This window comes from Mustela erminea, chromosome 2 (assembly GCF_009829155.1).
Source record: "Mustela erminea isolate mMusErm1 chromosome 2, mMusErm1.Pri, whole genome shotgun sequence".
Classification (NCBI taxonomy): Eukaryota; Metazoa; Chordata; class Mammalia; order Carnivora; family Mustelidae; genus Mustela; species Mustela erminea.
The window spans coordinates 76,468,593-76,487,193 of NC_045615.1; the positions used below are offsets into that span (position 1 = coordinate 76,468,593).

Consider the following 18,601-nt stretch of genomic DNA (forward strand, 5'->3'; position numbering starts at 1 on the left):
CGCAAAATTTCACTGAGATACTAAGGGCGTCATGGACCAAGAGAGTTTGCGACCCCTAAACTAGACGGTGCAAATTGTTCACTATCTCAGAGGCATTCCCGGGAATGAAACCTTCAGGATAACACTGTCATCAGATTTTAGGGGTAAGTTTAAGAAGATGTGAGATATATATGTGTATATATATATATATATATATATATATATATATATGTATATATTTATATATATGTATATATTTATATATATAAAAAATATATATTTATATATATTATATTTTTGATATATATATTTTTGATATTTATATATATATTTTTGATTTTTCATCAAAAAATGAAATCTTGCCATTTGCAATGATGCAGATGGAACTAGAGGACATTATGGTAAGTGAAATCAGTCAATAAGAGAAAAGACAATTATCACATGATCTCACGGATATCAGGAATTTGAGAAACAAGACAGAGGATCATAGGGAAAAGGAGGGAAAAACGAAACAAGACAAAACCAGAGAGGGAGATAAACCATAAAAGACTCTTAATCTCAGGATTCCCCTATATTTTCTTACATGTTTTAGATTGATGATTTTCCCCCTTGTATTATCGGAGAAGTTACGTGCACTATTTCTCTTAGTGGTTATCCTTAACAATTCTACCATATACATTTAACACAATTTAAAATTTATCCTACTGAATAACAAGTCCTGAAGAATGCTCCTGTCTTTCATGTTACATGTAGCAGTATTTTATTTGTGTCTTGATTTTTAACCCCGATACAGAATCATTATTACTTTACATATCAATGTGGTTTAGATTTATATATGCTTAACAATTTCTTCACTTCTCATCCGTTCTTATCTGACTTTGAGAGGATCTGATGATGGTAAATTCTGTTTTTATTGGATTGAAAATGACTTTATTTCTCATTTTCTATTAAATGAAAGTCTAGAAATCCAATTAGATGAATAACAGACTCTATTTTTCATGTCCCTTAACCATTTCATCTCTTTGTATTGTGCCATATGTAATTTCCTTAGATTTAGTTGATCAATTATCTTCAGGTATGAATAACTTATTAATAGTTTCATTTGAGTTTTTAACTTATATTTTAAACTTTTGTAAATTATTTGATTCTTTTCAATTATGTTTAATTTTTGACAAAATCTTATTTTTTACTCATGTTTGCTTATGTCTATTTCAAAATATTCTAGACATTTGTATAATTTGCCTCATCTGATAAATCATTATCTTAAGTCTTTTGGAAATTTAATTCTGCTATTTGTGGTTTCTCCTGTCTCCTGCTCACGGCTCTTGTTTCCTTGGGTGTTTTTGGAATTTGGAATCATGGGCTCATGTCTGGTGGTCTTTATCTGTTAAAATTCTGTGACCCCTAGGTTGAGGGTAAGTCCCTCCAGAGAGCATTTGTGTTTGCTTCTGCCAGGCATTCTGGGATGCTATCAATCAAAGACCATTTTAAGTTTATTTCTTGCCTTAGGGTTTTCTGGTCAGGGAAGCATTTTAAGTCTGAACTCTAAACACACTTAAGGGAAAGACTGTGGTTACAAACTCTAAGGAGAACTGTTTCTCTAGCCAGCAATTACTCTGAGATAATTAAATGTACAAAGCACCTCCATTTGCCAAGGTAGAATATTTCCAGTTCCTGATTTCATTTCGAGTATCATTTTCCTAGGTCCCAGCACTGTGGTGGGATGTGGTTCCATCTTTGCCCTATAACCTAAGCCCAGAGCTTGCTTCCTTTTCCATCACCATTAAAAACAGAAACTTGAGTTTACAAATACTGGCAAACACCCCGAAGGTGTTCTCATTCTCAACTCACCTTATCACTCTGGCATATAGCTGCAGTTTGCGTTGTTGGATCCTGGGGTTTACTGCTGCTTCCCCACCACACACACAAGTTCAGATATTTGCTATTTGCTTTAATATATCCAGCAAGGATAGGTGTTTTGTATAGGGCCTCTATATTTCAAACGACTGTTCAAAGTTAAGAGAAAAACTGCATTTTCTTGGCAGTCCAAAAAATATGTTTACTGCTTTTTTCATCTAGTCTAAATCAACACCATCTCTTTTCACATATTGCAAAGTTTTTGGTGCCTATTATTTCTTCAAATATTGCCCAGGGTTTTTTTGTTTTTGTTTTTGTTTAAGAAAAACTTGAAAATGTAACTGTAAGTATTTAAATCAGAAACTTCCTGGAGTTCCTGGGGCTTGTATTATATCCAAACATTTTACTTAAACTTATATTTTAAAAACATATAAAGATAAATCAATATGATGTATATGAAAAGAAAAAAAAGGAAAGGTCTTCTCCCTACCCACAATTTACCCACAGGACAAGATCTTGTAAAGAAGAGGCACATCACTGTGGCAACTGCAATGACAGGTAAGTATCTGTCAGAAAACAACCCAAGACAGGACCAATTATCAGGATAACATCCTAAGAGAGTGACGTGAAGTCTCCAGGAGAAAAAGGCAGTGAAAAACAAGGTCTGAGCATCACTGATTAAGAATATTCTTCTCATTCATTCCTAAATTTCCTCTTAGCACGTACTATGTGGGTAAGCACCCTACAGTGCCACATGGGTGCTGAAAAAGATTCTGAGCCAGCATATGGAGATTCTGGCAAGACAAGGGTTTTGCAGTTATCACGAGTTTTCAAAAACTCAAATGTGTTATCACGCATTGGCTCGGATTGAATAAGTAACACTTTACACACACACACACACACACACACACACACAGACACACACACACACACTCACCCCCTCATATATTAGTATTTTTCAAATTGGTCTTTGTCAAATAATCACTGTTGATTATTTTAATACACTTTATTTACAAATGCCACTGAAATTATATTACCTTCACTTATTATTCATTTTCACCTATAAAAGAACAATCATGTGTTTCTATGTGTGTGTTGGCAGGGAGGTGGAGTTGAAATTTAAAATGTTAGGTTCCTCCAATTTAAAAAAATGAGAATTATAGTTGGAAAAGGGACCCATTTGATGGAGTAGTTCTGGGTCTGCCTGGATTCACTCTTTTCTACCAGTAACCATTTGAAGCCAAAGATTCCCTGGGATTTTGTCCTAAGATTATTAACTCACAAAGGACTTTGTAATCACACTTATACGTCAGTCTAGAAAGAAAGGTGCTCTAAGTCCTTAGGCCGTAGCAAGTATAGTAGGAAGAACCCATGATTGCCTTTCATATGTCTGTCCATCTCTTTTATCCCCAAGTCTTAAACAATCTGTAGTTTTCCTGAAGACAGTGCAAAGAAAGTTATAATTCCCTGACAGATTTGGCTAGAATGCCATGTACCGCTTCTTGGAAAGAACTTTAATGCTCACGCTTGAAAACATTCCTTTTCTTTTCTTTTTTTTTTTTTTTTTAAAGATTTTACTTATTTATTTAGAGAGATAGAGAGCATGTGTGCCTGCAAGTGTGTGAGAGCAAGTGGGAGGAGGGGCAGAGGGAGAGAGAATCACAAGCAGACTCTGTGCTGAGCATTTGAACCTGATGCAGGGCTCAGTCCCACGAACCTGACATCATGACCTGAACTGAAATTAAGAGTCAGACACTTAACCAACTGAGCCACTCAGGCATTCCTGAAAAGATTCCAATTTACAGAGAATGGTACCAAAGCAAGTGTGAGGGAATTCCTGACCCAGTAACCAGCATTTATACCAAAGGCAGAGCCGGAGGATCACAGGTCACTCATCTCAAATTTAAGAAAACCAAATGAACAGAAATAGGAAGAAAAAAAAAGTGCATTTTATTTTTCAGAAAAAGAGAAGCAAAACAAAACCCTCATCCCCCTTCTTTATTAATTTCTTCCCAATTATTCCTAGTCTGCCATATGAAAGAAATACCACCTCTCCTACGGTAAATGCAGTTGGGCACAGAGAGTAAGCTGAGTGGTACAAAGACACCTAAATCTGTTCTTCCTCTCTTTTTCTCTGGGAATTGTGAAAAAAATCGATGTCACCTCTAGGGCATTCCCAAATATTCCTACCCCTAACTTCTCAGTCTAGAAGAATCCACGCTTGTGTGCAAGGAAGGAAGAGAACTTCAGTCTCTACTCTTCGCTGTCTGCCCTTACTATAAGGTTCACTGAGGATGACAGGGACTAGACAGCTACATAGTGGTGGATGCAGCAAGAGACCATGTGACACAGAAAGCTTAAGAAATCTTTGAGTTCTTATAGTCAGGTTAGGCAGCAGAGGTAAGGCTGAGGTATCTGCCACCTTCCCAAGTACACACTGTTCCACAGTCTACAGGCTGGTGTGGCTGAAGTGTTTAAGCAAGTTCGGATACCAATGGACTTCCAAAGGCCCCGTCGCTCCTGCCCCACGAAGAACCCATACACTAGCAGCATTTAACATTAACCATCTCCTAACTCCACTAGTTCTCTTCCTCCATCTCTCCCTCCATCACAAAAATCTTTAATATGGGCACAAAATCTGATTCAATAAAATATCACGGAAATTGTAACACTGTTTCTGAGGGGAATATGTAGTATAAATTACATATTTTAACTCATTAGCTGGATTTAACCGGAGACAAAATGATTAGGTCCTTGATTAGTTCTGTTTCTGAATGATTACACAGTTTAACTGACAAATAGCTTGTCCTTTGTCATCATAACTGGGGAATCATTACTAAACGGAGGCAATCTATTTGTCAGTTAAACTGTGTAATCTGTCAAAAGCAGAATTAATCAGTAGTCTAATCAGTTCTCTTTAATCAAACAGCATTTGGCAGAATTCATTCAGAAGGTAAGATTTATAGAGCTCTACACCTTGTACCTTGTTATGTAGCTAATAATAAGTCCTATTTTTGTATTGCTAATGACCATCCATATAAAAAAATAACTTCAAATGTTATCTTTTTTCCCAACATGAACTGAATTAATAAATCTCAGAACCATTTTAGAAACAAAGTCACATTTTTAAGAAATCTTGGAGGGATCTGAATGTTGAAGTTCTTTAAAATAGTAATTTATCAGAGGCTTCCTCTTAGTTTAGCTAAGGATTGCTTGCCAGGAGATAAAGAAGCATGCCCCCCACTACAGACTAACAAAGATGAGGATGGATCATGGGTAGATTATCTGCATGCCATAGGTAGGCATTGTGACTATTACCTTGATTGTTTTATGTTAGGCCCAATCAAATAGAAACAGAAAATATAACAAGTGAGCTTTTCCCCTTGTAGTCAAAGGTCAGGTAAATGGTGTAAGGAAGTCATAGAACGATGGTTAAAAAGTGTTCTTTCATGACCCTAGTGGCCTGACTCTGATAATTGAGAAATAAGAATTAGTAAGCAATTAAAACAGGCCAACGAGTGAGGATGATAAGGACAGGCAGAACCTGTGGTATTTTGACCATACATAAACACAGTTGGCTTATGACAGGGTTCAACTTATGAGCGAAACACTGGCTTCTTGGTTGTTATACAGTATGTGAATATACTTGATGGACAAACCTTTCCTCTATTTGTCTTGCTCAAAGCTATACTAAGGCCAGAGTGTCCACGCTGTTGATGAAATAACTTCCACGTGAGCAACCTGAACATCAAATACAATCTGAGAGAAGAAACTCACTGAAGAGGAATCAGATGTGGAAATAAGTCTCTGTCTCTCTCTCACACACACACATACACACAAGTATATTTGGATATCAAAGTTATCTTTTGTTCCAAATTAACTTCGTTTGATTATCTTTTCTAGACTAAATATTTCTAGCTATTAATATTTCCCCTATCAGAGTTCAGAAAAATGATGTCTTCTGTCAGATGATTATTTCTTGTTTCTAAATTTAAAAGAAAATCTTAAAAACCTCATAACACAGGGATTTGGCATAAATTTCTTAAATATGAAATTTCTAAATAAACAAAAATTTTATAAATCTCTAGTTCCCCATTTTCTCAGCTGCTGCAGCAGTGGCTGACTTTCTTCTGTTGGGCACATTACAAACCCTGGCAGAGGTGAAATGGACAACTTGTGACTAAATGTAAAAGCATCATATTTTTATAACATTTGGGACAAAATCATTTAACCGTCAAACTCTTCCATCTGCAAAAGGTCTCGCTAATTTCCAAAGCAGAATGTAGAGACTCTCATGTAAGGGCAGGTCACATACAAACAGCCTCAGACTCTTGTCAGCCTGGTAAGACCCATTTGCCAAACCTTCCTTAGACAAGGCACAGACAGCCTAAGCCCTCCACAGTGGTCTAGAGCAGGATTTCTCAACCTCAGTACCACTGATACTTAGGGTACAATAATGCTTTGTGTTAGGGAGCTGTCCTATGTACCCACTAGATGTCAGTAGCACATACCTCTCCCCTCCAAATTTATTCTCCAATGGTGCCAACTCAAAATATCTCCAGATGTTGTCAAATGTCCTCTCAAAGGCAAAATCACAGAAATGCCATACAGAAGAGTACTTCCTGAATTATTTGCAGTGAAAGATTGTATTTCTCTCAGTGTGTTGCTGACTGATACTGTGGCAAAGTAGGATGAAATTGAATTACTAAAAAATGACCATACACGTGGATGTACAACAATGCCAAAATGTTACAAAAGTCCTCGGTACTTCCTCACAATTTCTATACCTATCTCACCACGGGCCAGAAACAAAGAGTTTGTGTGTCGGTACCAGTCTTTAAGCCACACGCTGGCTACCATGGGTCTAGACCAAAAATGTCTGATCACAGATCCCCATGATTCAGTTGTATCATCTTCTAAGTGAACAAATTATATCATACAACTTATACAAAAGATAACTACCAAGAGAAATACATCTAAATCTTGTATTAAATGTCATTTTAGTATTATATATACAAATTCTAAATTTTATGGTTGGGGTAGTGGAGAGGTTATAAATGGAAAAAAAAAATGTTTGTTGTATCTGAGTTAGGCTCCATGTTGATTCTCTCTCCTACTCTGTTTCTGTGGGTTTAAATATTTCCTTACAAAAAGTTAAAGGAAACTACAAAGTTGTTTTCATTTTATTCTAAAACTTAAAACATCATCGTTCTCCCTCTGCTTCAAAGATCTTGTGTGTGTGTGTGTGTGTGTGTGTGTGTGTGTGTGTGTGGAGGGGGTTGGGAAACTGTTTCTGGTATCACAAAGATGGATCCTGTAAACATTTAATCATCTCAGAAGTCAGAAATGCTCAGAAATGCCTGCTCAGAGAAGACCAGTGCTCCAAGGCCCGGTCCCACTGCCAGCCACAGACACACATTCTCACAAGTAGATTCCTGACACCCACCTCCTCTCCCCTGAGACCTGCACACCGGTGCTCTTCACTCAGATTCCTGTCCAGAGGAGGGGGTCTCTTGTGCTCTTGTCTAGTTGGCTCAGCATCATACCTTACATGATATTACACACAAAAGGTCCTCCAAGAAAAATAAATGAGCGCTCCAGGCAGCAAGCATCCTGCGGTGGCCCTGACATGGACCAGAGGTCAGCCTGGACACCTGCTCTTCAGGGTGGCAGAAACTGTGAAGCCCATGCTGATATTTCTAGATTTTTCCACTTTACTAGGAGCCAGCTAATTCTCTTGGTAAGACTGGTTTTGTGACCAAAAGAGGACTACCCTATTCCATAAAACATCCAGTTCACGACAGAGCCGCAGGTGGAATCAGGGGAAGCTTCATGAGAGCAGCCCCACGGGCTGCTATTACACACAGCTGAGGGGACAGATCTATGGCCCACAGGGCAGCTGCCATATATCTAACAGCTCCCCTTAATGGCCCCGTTTCTGGAAGTTCATGTGCCACCAGCTGCACACAATCAAAATGCCCCGAGTTTCCCTCTAACGAGCAGCCTTGCCTAGAGAACTTCTTTTACAGATGTTTATAGCTTTCGTGGCTTTTTATTCACCATCTTATTTTTATAGCTGGTGTGATCTTTCAACATATGACAAAACATACCCATGGCCTAGTAAACAATGCACCTAGAAACTGTAACTCTTCAGGAAGCCTACAGAAAGCTAGGGGAATATTTAAAGCAGGTTTCTACATAACACATCCATAATTGGTTTTGCATTGGAGCTAATGGAAAACACACTTCCTATAAACTAGGAAAATGACTGCACGATTCACATACAGAAAACTAAAAATAAGCACAGTAAATAGAATATAATTCTTATATTAAAGTGTTGTATACAAACTTTAAATAGAAACAAGACGGCACTCAGTCCCTTTTTAACCCACTCTTGAGGCCTAAAGAATAATGTATATACGTTAAATGGCTAGAAAAAGTCCTATCACTTGCACGGAGGTGACAGAAGAGCTTGTCTGGCATCAAGCAAGCAAAGAAGCATAAACCAGCTCAGAAACCTTATTTTCCTAGGGCTGCACTGGTGACTCGGACTGGTCATCTGGAATTATGAGGCAAATGGACCTAATTTTTCCCTTGTATTCTCCCAGTCTCCGGCCTGTGGACTGTGGTTGCCTGCACACCTCAATCACCCAGGGAATCTTTTTAAAAACACTGATGCCCGGGCTCCAGTCTCAGAAAGCCTGACTTGGCTCATCTGGGGCCTTTTTCAAAGCTCCTGAGGTGCTTCTAATGGGCAACCAGAAGTGAGAACTTCCAATTAGATCCACCATCCTCTCAAGTAATAATGGTACTGCTATGAATAAATACAACAGCAGCAACAATAATTCTGTTCCCCTCCTCTTCCTATGGTTCTCTCCTACCAAGGCACTACTGTGTATGTTAATAGAATGTCTATTTCATGTTGGCTGGTAAAGTGCTAGAAACTTAAAGCATCTTTTTTTCCATTAAACTGTTAAGCAATGCCACACATTTGGCACAGTTATTCTCACTTGCAGATGAAGGAGTATTAGTTTTAAAATATGACCAAGGTTACATATTCGGGTAGGGAGGGCAAAACTCAAATTACAGCATGCTTACTTCAGCACCAATGTCTGTAGTGCCTTTGTCTTGCGGCTTCCTCCCCATCGAACCCCTTCCTCCAGGTCAAGCACTGCGGAAGAGGAGGCTCCTGAGCCCAACCAGGAGAGAGAATCTTGATAAGGCTAGGCTGCCTGCACGTGGAATTATGTGGGAGCTTCCAAAAATGTTGATCCCTGGGACCCACCCCCCAGCAGAGTGTGATTTCATTGCTCTGAGGTGTGGCCTGAGCTTTGGCATTTTTAGAGGATCAGAGGTGACTCTAGTGCGGACTCACGTTTGGAACAGCTGGGCTAAGATAGTGAGGGCAATTCCATTTCCTTTTCAGTGATGGGATGGGTTTAGATCGGAGCAGGTCACGCCATTGTGGTTCCTGAGCAGAGGACGTAAGTTGATGGGGGATTCTGAAAGAGGCTCTTTGGCCTCTTGAAGCTGACCAGGTACGGATGTGAAGCATGGGCTGCTGCATCCACGAGATAGCAGGAGAGGAGCTGGCCAAGGATGGCAGGAGATGACAGGAACCTGAGCCACTGAAGACCTTGTGGAGCCACCGTCTTCGTCAACCAGGAGGCGGCCCTGACTCTGAATTGTTATGTGACTTACTAAATCTTTTTATCTAAGACCTTTTCAGTGGGGCTTTTGGTTGCTTAGGAATGAAAGTATTCTACCATCTCTTTCTTCCTCATCATTGTGCCATATTCTAACAGCCCTATGCTAGTGACACCGAAACTTCTTGCTCAGACTGAAGTACAATGCTACAACAGGAAATCAAAAACTCAAAATCCGTGGCTGGCTATTAAAAATAACCATGTACAACCTAGTTTAAGAGCCTCAGCTCTAAAGATGGGAGTGAGTGTTCTTTTGGGCAGCAGCACTTTTCTGATACACATGAAGAAAGTTAGAAAGGAGCTGAAAATATATGTGCTGGTAAGAGTCTGACAACAACATGAGATTTGGGCATTGTAAAGGATGTTCTTTGTAGTCCTTGAAAGAAAAGGAATGCTGGTTAAGTGAAAGAGTGTTGTTATTTAAATTATCTAAAGGGAAGAGACTCCTTTCCCTGCATAATAACTATTTAGATCTTTTTCTCAAAAATCTTACAAAAGAAGACTAATCATATGAACACAAAAATTTTATAATAAGGAAAAAGTTATTCTCATGATCTTACAAAATTATAAATGAAACTCTGAATATAAATGCAAATTATAACAAAAATATGAGAATATATTAGGGAAAGAAGTAGATGGGAGTAGAAGGGAAATAAATATAGAAATATAAAGGACGTATGGAAAAGACAAATGTGTATGTGCATCTGTATTTATATCTATATGTTTTGATAAATATACATATAGTGTACAAAAATACTGAGTTTCATGTAACAATCAGAAATGAAGTGAATCAGTGGTTCCAAGGTGGCTCAGTCAGTTAAGCATCTGTCTTTGGCTCAGGTCATGATCCAGGAGTCCCCGGATCAGGATGGAGCCAGGAATGAAGCTCCCTGCTCAGTGGGGAGTCTGCTTCTCCCTCTGCCCCTCACCCTGCTCATGTTCCCTCTCTCTCAAATAAATAAATAAAATCTTAAAGAAAAAGAAAAAAAAAGAAAAAGAAAAGAAGTCAGTCATGACAAGACAAGCTGTTAGAGCTGTGAGAACATAGGACGCTAATGTGACTGCCTTATTAGTTCGTTACGTATTGTCTTCAACATTTTTGTTTGTTGTATCCTAAATATTTGCTAATGAAAATCAAAGTAAGTCTTAGAAGTTTAAAACAGCTTCAATTTTTTTTTTTTTTTTTTGGCTGGGGGGATTGTTCTAGGTTGTTTCATTTACCTATGGGATATTTCTGAAAAATTTGGTCTCAAGACACAATAATGCACCACCAAGAGCAAACTTAGGGAAAAAAATATTAATTACTTCCTTAAAAAAATCCTTTTCTATATTTAGACTAGTAGTTTAAGCTTACCTACCCATTAATTTAAATGTTTCTAGCTCTATTTACAAGTAATCTGACAGCAATCAGAATAACCCCCATGATTAGATGGTGGTGTAATTGAGGGTAAATTCATCAGCAAAAGTCTCTGTTGTGTACTGAGCCAGACACTGTGTCAGGTACTGTGGGGGACACAAGCTTTGAAACACGATCCTTATTCTCAAGAAGACTCTAACAGATTTGCAAAAAGGAGAGGCAGTAGATGGAGTCGAGGTTTACTTGTCCACCAACCTTCAATTTTTGTGGCTACACAATTTGAAATATAATATGCAGCAAATACCAAATATCCCTGTCAATTAAGGGGCCATAATACAGTGGTACGGGCTACAAAGAAAAATGTGAAATGAGAACACAATATAGTCACAGACTCTCAGATTTAAGAAGCAGATCCTATTAGTCCACAGAGAAGTGATTTAATTCAACTTGCCTACTTCCAAAAATAACAAGATTGCTTTCTGACTTATGTGATGGTGGCAAGTGTAATCCATCTTTGGACAAAACTACAAACTTTATTCAGAGGTCTACAGGAGAAAGGAATTGTGTAAATGCAAAGCCCTAGAAAAGGGATATCTAATTCTAAAGGAATAACATACTTATCCCATTACACAACTTTGAAAGTAATAAGAACACAGCAGAAAGGTGCTATCACACATGCAACTAATTCGTCCATGGCCAACGGAGCATTCATATCAGCCAAGTTCATGTCAACAGGTGGAACACAACCACCAAGGCACAGGCAGAAGTCAGAGGAAATCCTATCATCAATATAAATTACATCTCTGAATCAACACACTCCACAGATGGCAGCGAGCTGGTAGCATAAACCCACCCCTTCAAACCTCAAAAATGTTGAAAAAAACAGTGTCTGTTTGCACAGGTGAGGATTCCAAGGCTGTCCTGGCAAAGATCTTGCTAGATTTGAATGTGCTCAAGTCATACACTGTTTTGACAAAAAGTCAGTCAGTCTATAAGGTTAGGAAGAGAGAGAGAGGGAAAGAAAGGGGGAAAGAGAGGAGAGAAAGAAAAAGGAGGGAAGGAGAGGAAAGAGAGAGCAAGGAGACAGGAAGGAGAGAAGACGGAGAGGAAAGACAGATGGAAAGGAGAGAAGGGAGGAAGGTGGGAAGGAAGGAAGGAAGATGGGAGAGAGAACAGGATTACTGTAATAAATGGGAATATTTTTGTTTCCCAAATTTAAATATCATAAACATTTTTAACCCAAAGGCAACCACAGAACATTATTTTTACTCATAAAATTAGCATCTTCACTCTTTCCCCTTTTCACCTGAATGGTTTTGTTCTGCAGGTAAATTTGAGCTCAGTCAAATCTACTCAGTCACATTTACAAATTTTCAGTATCTTGTGAAAAGTTTTTGTAATCTCTGGTGGTACTACACAGACTCTACAGGCTGACAGATACTTCCTACCTTTTGCAAAATACCATTCTTACCCCCAAAACAAAATGACCTACCATCATCAACAGTAACCAGTAACAAATCTGATTTTGTCTCTCTTCTTTTTTTTTTTAAGATAATGGTGACCTCACTCACCAGCTTCTGATTGTTTGGGGTTTGGTATGTTCCTTGAGAAGAGACTTCTCGTTAGTTTATTTTAAGAACTCTGACTAGTATGACCAACTGTCCCCATTTACCCAGGACGAGCTGGGGTTCAGCCCTGGAAGCCCCACACCTGAGGAATCTCCTCTGTGTGGCAGAGTGCAACACGATGCCAAGTCGGTCTCTACATTAAACACCACCACTGCCTGCATTTAGGAATAATGGCCAGTTGTAATGGCCCATTTACATACCATCGAGGGACTTTAGGAATCACCCCAGGAGATGTGCTCCGCTGTCACTTGATAGGACAGTACACTAAACAGAAAGATTCTGTAACACAAGGCCTGCCTATGCTCCTCCTTGATCTCTCTCCTGCTCTCTCACTCCAGGTACAATAGTCAAAGTCTGTCACCTCATTGGCAGGATGAACTCAGCTACTCAGGACAAGCACTGACTGTCCCCGATGAGAAGAGTGGCTTTTCATCCCAGCTGCCATAAGTTAAGGTGCTGGAGGATGAAGGACAAAGGATGGCTGAGGAGTAAGGAGACCAGTACTTCAGGGTGAAGTGCCAAGGTTTTGCTTGGGCCAACCAAAATGCCCCCCCCCCCAAAGGTGGGTTTCATTTTGTTGTTTTGTTTAAAGAAAGAACATTTTGACAGAGAGAGCTACTTATGAGCTGTCAGAGTTACTCAGAAATCATCCAACACATTCTCTCTCAGCCCATATTAGGTAAAAGAAAAGACTTTGAATTGAGGCAATTTCCTTGTTTTTACTAAATTGCAAGGCACAGAAAGCCTAATAGAATTGCAGATCTCAATTCTGACCCATTCCTTTGCATACTGAGATGATCTTGTTTAATGTTTTCATTCTTTGTAACTGATCCTTGGTTTATATACACCAGTCCCCTCAGAGGATGCTAGCATTTAAGAAAAGAATTGCCAGAACAATCTCTTAGAAATTTGTTCTCTCTTTTTATCCTTGCAGTGGCATTCGTTTTTCTACTGGTAGCCAGATATCCTCTAAATCAAATCAATGTAAATAATACATTTGGTGGAAGATTCAAATACCATGATTTTTATTATGTGCACAAAGGAACTGAGCCACAAAGAGGCCCAAATCTCCAGAGAGAGGTCAGGGAGTGCACGGATTTCCTCTCAGATTAAGTACAGAACTGATCTCCAAAGACCTCTCCCCAAAGAGGGGTCAAAGAACATACACTGGTCATCTGAAGACACAAAAATGAGGGTGGGAATGGGCAGGAGGCCAGGCCTCTGGGGCTCCAGACTCAGGACTGCATGAAAAGGAACAGCCATTGAGCACGCGGCAGCCACAGCTCCGGCAACAGCTCTTAATAGGACACATGTTGAAGAACTAATTCATGTCCTGCCAACGGGGAAATATAAACAGAATTTAATATTTTGAAAATTCAAAATTTAGCCATTGAGTCATATATTACTTGGTGATAAACTGTCCCGCATGTTAAAGACTGTGCTGTCGATGGAATGTCATTTCTTTGGCAATGACTTGGTATGCTACTTATATGTCTAAAAACACATGTTAATTTTTGTTCCTTCACTTCTGTTACCTCTACAAAGCCAAATATATATAATAGATCTAAAGCAGTCATGCACGTCACATTCCAGCAAAACGTTGCTTTTAATTTGTACTGGAGAGTAAACCAAGTATGTTCACTCCCTGAGTAGGAGGAGCTGAAACAGCAGCCACATACGTAACAAAGGTGTCTGTATATACGTGTATATACGTATAGTCATGCAGAGATCGATACATATAAATACGATGGACGGATAATGACAAGTTTTGAGTTAAATAGAATTAATTCAAATTAATTCAATGTAATGCATCTTGAGGCTACTCCTAGGAAAACCTCTAGAATTGTCCTCGCTGATGTGCTGAGTTTTGGCACTGGGATCCACCTGCGTCTGGCACGAATGCTCTGGGATGTTTGAGACCTGGAGGAAGTCCAGGCTTTAGGGCTTTAAGGCTGGGCGGCGAGGCAGTCAGGGAGCCTCAAGACTCAACCTCAAGGTAGTCATCAATCTCAAGGAGGTTTTCAAGCATGTGGCACTGTTTGGTAAGGCGGAAGGTACTTTCCACTCTGAAAGTACCACTGAATAACCTCAGACCATCCATTTTCTGGCATGATAACAATCAGTCCTTGGATGAGTGGCTTCTGTCACTCCCAACTTTAGCCTAGCTCAACCACTAACCCTGGAGAGAAGGGCTGCAGGTCTGATTACCAGACTCCAGAATCTCTTGACCTGCCTCACGATTTCCAGAACACCCAATCTCAAATCAGTAATCTGTCCCATGCATCTGTTACAATCTGGCAAAAAGACCACAAACAATGAGCACCATCATAATCACTGTAAAGCAGAGTTTTACAAAGCAAAAGAAAAACTTTAGAAAAAACAATACCTCTGTTTGATAGGTCTTTCAAATGCAGATAAATATTAAAAATAATAAAAAAGTACAAATAACATTTCACGACAAAAATTCATTGAAAAATTGCTCTCGATTTTGGTTCCTATTATTTCTATTTATAATCTTGAACATATAATCATATAGGGAACTAAGATGAAAAATATATATATATATTTGTATTTTATTTGTATATTTGTAAAATTATTAAAAGTCTAAATTTATCTTCATATATTTAGAAAATTATAAACATTATATATGTATTTATATATTTATTTGACATATATTTGTTATATGTAAAAGAATTAGAATATATATTCTGACTCCATGCAACGATGATTTCAGAGAAGACTTACACTAGGGGTTTCCAAACATTCATAAAAAGAAAAAGACCAATTCACTTATTCTTTAAGTGAATTCTGTTTTTGTTTTATAAGCACATGACATCATAGAACTTGCTATAGTCCTTCTTTTGTAGAAACGCCTATCTTTTACTTTTCCAGCAAACAACACCCAGCCCACCTGCATATTCTGCCTTATGTGGCCTTAGAATCACGGTATTATTTTTGTTTGTTTGTTTGTTTGTTAACTAGTTGGCTGACTTGTTTTACTATTTTAATATTATTTTTAATTTAAATCCAGTTAATTAACATAGAATATATTATTAGTTCCAGAGGTAGAGGTCAATGATTCATCAGTCTTACGTAATGCCCAGTGCTCCCTATATCACATGCCCTCCTTAATGTCCATTGCTCAGTTACCCCATCCCTCCAGCCCCTCCCCTTCAGCAACCTTTGGTTTGTTTCCTAAGATTAAGAGTCTCTTATGGTTTGTCTCCCTCTCTGATTTCATCTTGTTTTATTTTTCCTCTCTTCCCCTATGATCATTTGTCTTGTTTCTTAAATCCCACATAGGAGTGAAATTATATAATTGTCTTTTTCTGACTAACTTACTCTGCTTAGCATAACACCCTCTAGTTCGATTTCTGTCATTGTAAACAGCAAGAATTCATCTTTTTGATGGCTGAGTAGTATTCCATTGCATATACATATATACCACATCTTTTTTATGTATTCCTCTGCCAATGGGCACCTGAGCTCTTTCCATAGTTTAGCTATTATGGACACTGCTGCTATAATTAACATTGGGGTGCAGGTGTCCTGTAACTTTTTTTTTTTAAGAGAGAGTTGGTACCTGCAGGGGTGATGGGGCAGACGGAGAGGGAGAGAATCTTAAGCAGGCTCCAAGCACAGTGCAGAGCCCAGTGTGAAGCCCGACACTGGGGTTCCATCTCACGATCCTCAGCTGAGATCATGACCTGGGCCCAAAATGAGAGTTGGATGCCTAACCAACTGAGCTATCCAGGCTCCCCCATGGCATTAACTTTTTAATATTCATACTTAAATACTCTCTGGAAAGAACTGAAGTCACAAGAAAGGATAATATCTGCATTATAGATTTCCTAAAATGAGTAAACTAACTACATAGAAAAAATACACAACAAATATCATTTCACTAGAAAATACCCAAATCTATGGCCCCCAAAAAAGATAATTTAAAATTGAGAACTGAAGTTGAGACTAGGACTGATGGAAAATGGGATTTGTCAAGCAGCACACTTAAATATTCTTCAGGAGCAGCGTGGCTGAAGCCTGTCTACCAGCTATGACTCTCACACCCCAGGAGATTTTCACTCTACTGAATCACAACTGATAGAGAGGATAAGGATTTAATCTGAAGCATAAAGACAAGAAAGAGATAGCCAGAGGTTTAATGTTTCTCAGGGAAAGCAGATTTTTACTTCAATATAAATATGGTTTGGTTCAGGCTGTAATGATATATTCTGGGAACCACTAACTAACTGCTTCATAGATTATAGTGAAAAATAAAGAAATCAAAGAATAACACCTCTTTTATGTAGAATAAGGGTGTGTTATGGATATAACTAGATTAAAGTTATAGATATAATAAAGTTATGGATATAACTATAATTTAAACTATAACCAGAATAAATGACCTCTATTCTAAAGGCCCTTTGCTTCCTTCATGAATTTAAGAATAAATCTCACCCTAAATACCTAGAATTACTGAAATCAAGGCTTTAAAAAAATATTCACAACCTCCTTAAGATGAAGGCAGCATGGCTAAGAGGCCCAATACGTCCCTCAAAACCATAATTCACTCAACCTGACCACTGGCCTTCATATCAACTTACCATATGTCCTACTGGGAGTCATTTCTGGCCTAGATGTATTTTCCTGGAGGAATATATCTAAAATAGTCTAAAATATTATGCCGAAAATCGACCCTCAACGATCTGAAAGGTTCTTACATTGAAAATGCTGTTTTAATCTCCAATGATGCAGAGCAACTACAAATGAGGAATTTAAGTAAAATGTGAGGAGTAAATCTTCCTACGTTGAAACTGCACTTATTAAGATGGATTACAAGGGGCATGAAACATCCCTCCCTGATGGCTTTTAAAGGATTAAGAAATTTTTTTTACTGAAAACAGCTTAAAATATGCAAGTGAAAAGAAAATGCCTGTAGAGGTCATACTGGTACTGTGGAATAATTTTTGATGAGGAGTGTCCTTGTGAGAGTCCTCTTGGAACATCCTCACACCACGAACCCTGGGGACTCTGCAATGCTGAAGGAGGAAAGGACAGCAGTGGACTTAAAAGGTACTTAGCAGCAACAAGTTGTTTTTGAACTGAATGAGAACTCAGCACCAGCTTTCTTGGAGGATTTGTAAAAGATGGGTTCATACAACTTGGCAGTTAATCCTTTAGAACATCTTGATAACTATCTATCTATCTATCTATATATATATATAGAGAGAGAGAGAGAGAGAATAAAGATTTTTAGTGATAAAGGCAACTAATTTCTAATCTTTGTGCTGTCCACTAGTCATATGACTGGACAAGTTACTTAATCTCTTTAAACCTTACTTCCCTCTTTGGAACATGAGATTTTATACCGTGTCACTGGATTTTGCTTAATGTCATGCTTGGCTCATAATAAGAATTCAATAGGGTATTTTACATATTACTAACCTGCTTTTTTCTATGTATTATTAAAATACACACATAAATAATGTAATTCAAAATTGAAAAAGGCACAAAAATTATGAAGATAAACCTGGGGTGATTTTATGAAGAAAGGAAATTATGTATGAACCTCGATATAGCATTGTTCTTGAAATCCATTAATGGAACCTTCATATAAATAGTCCTTTATTTCAAGATTCCTATGATACTTTAGTAATTAAAGTCCCTGAATAGAGTGCAAGATGAATATAAAATTCTGTTTCAGAGAGAAACTAGAATAGAAAATGTGTTACTTTTCTAAGAATAATGGCCCCATTTCTTTTAAAAATTAATTGTATATTGCCTATCTCAAAAACAAAGAAAAATTCTCTTTATACACGTCACACAGCATGTACTTTCCTTTAAATCCTGAAGTATATTATTAAAGTCTAAAGATAATATAGTGGTAGCAAGGCAGCAATCATCATTTAGCAGAAATGCTAAATATTTATAGAGTTTTCTTTTAGCTAAATCTGCAAACTGCCATACATATACTCTTTGTTGATACAGCACGTACACAAAGGAACTGAGTAGATTTCTCTGAAATAATGACATTATTATTGCAAAGGAGCTGCCCAAGCCAGGAGGATAAAGTT

General features: G+C 38.1%; 1 protein-coding gene across 1 annotated transcript in view; it reads right to left on the minus strand.

Moving 5' to 3' along the window:
- Window positions 1-18,601, minus strand: part of PRDM5 (PR/SET domain 5) — a 225,296-nt gene that overhangs the window by 12,464 nt on the left and 194,231 nt on the right. The window lies entirely within an intron of this gene.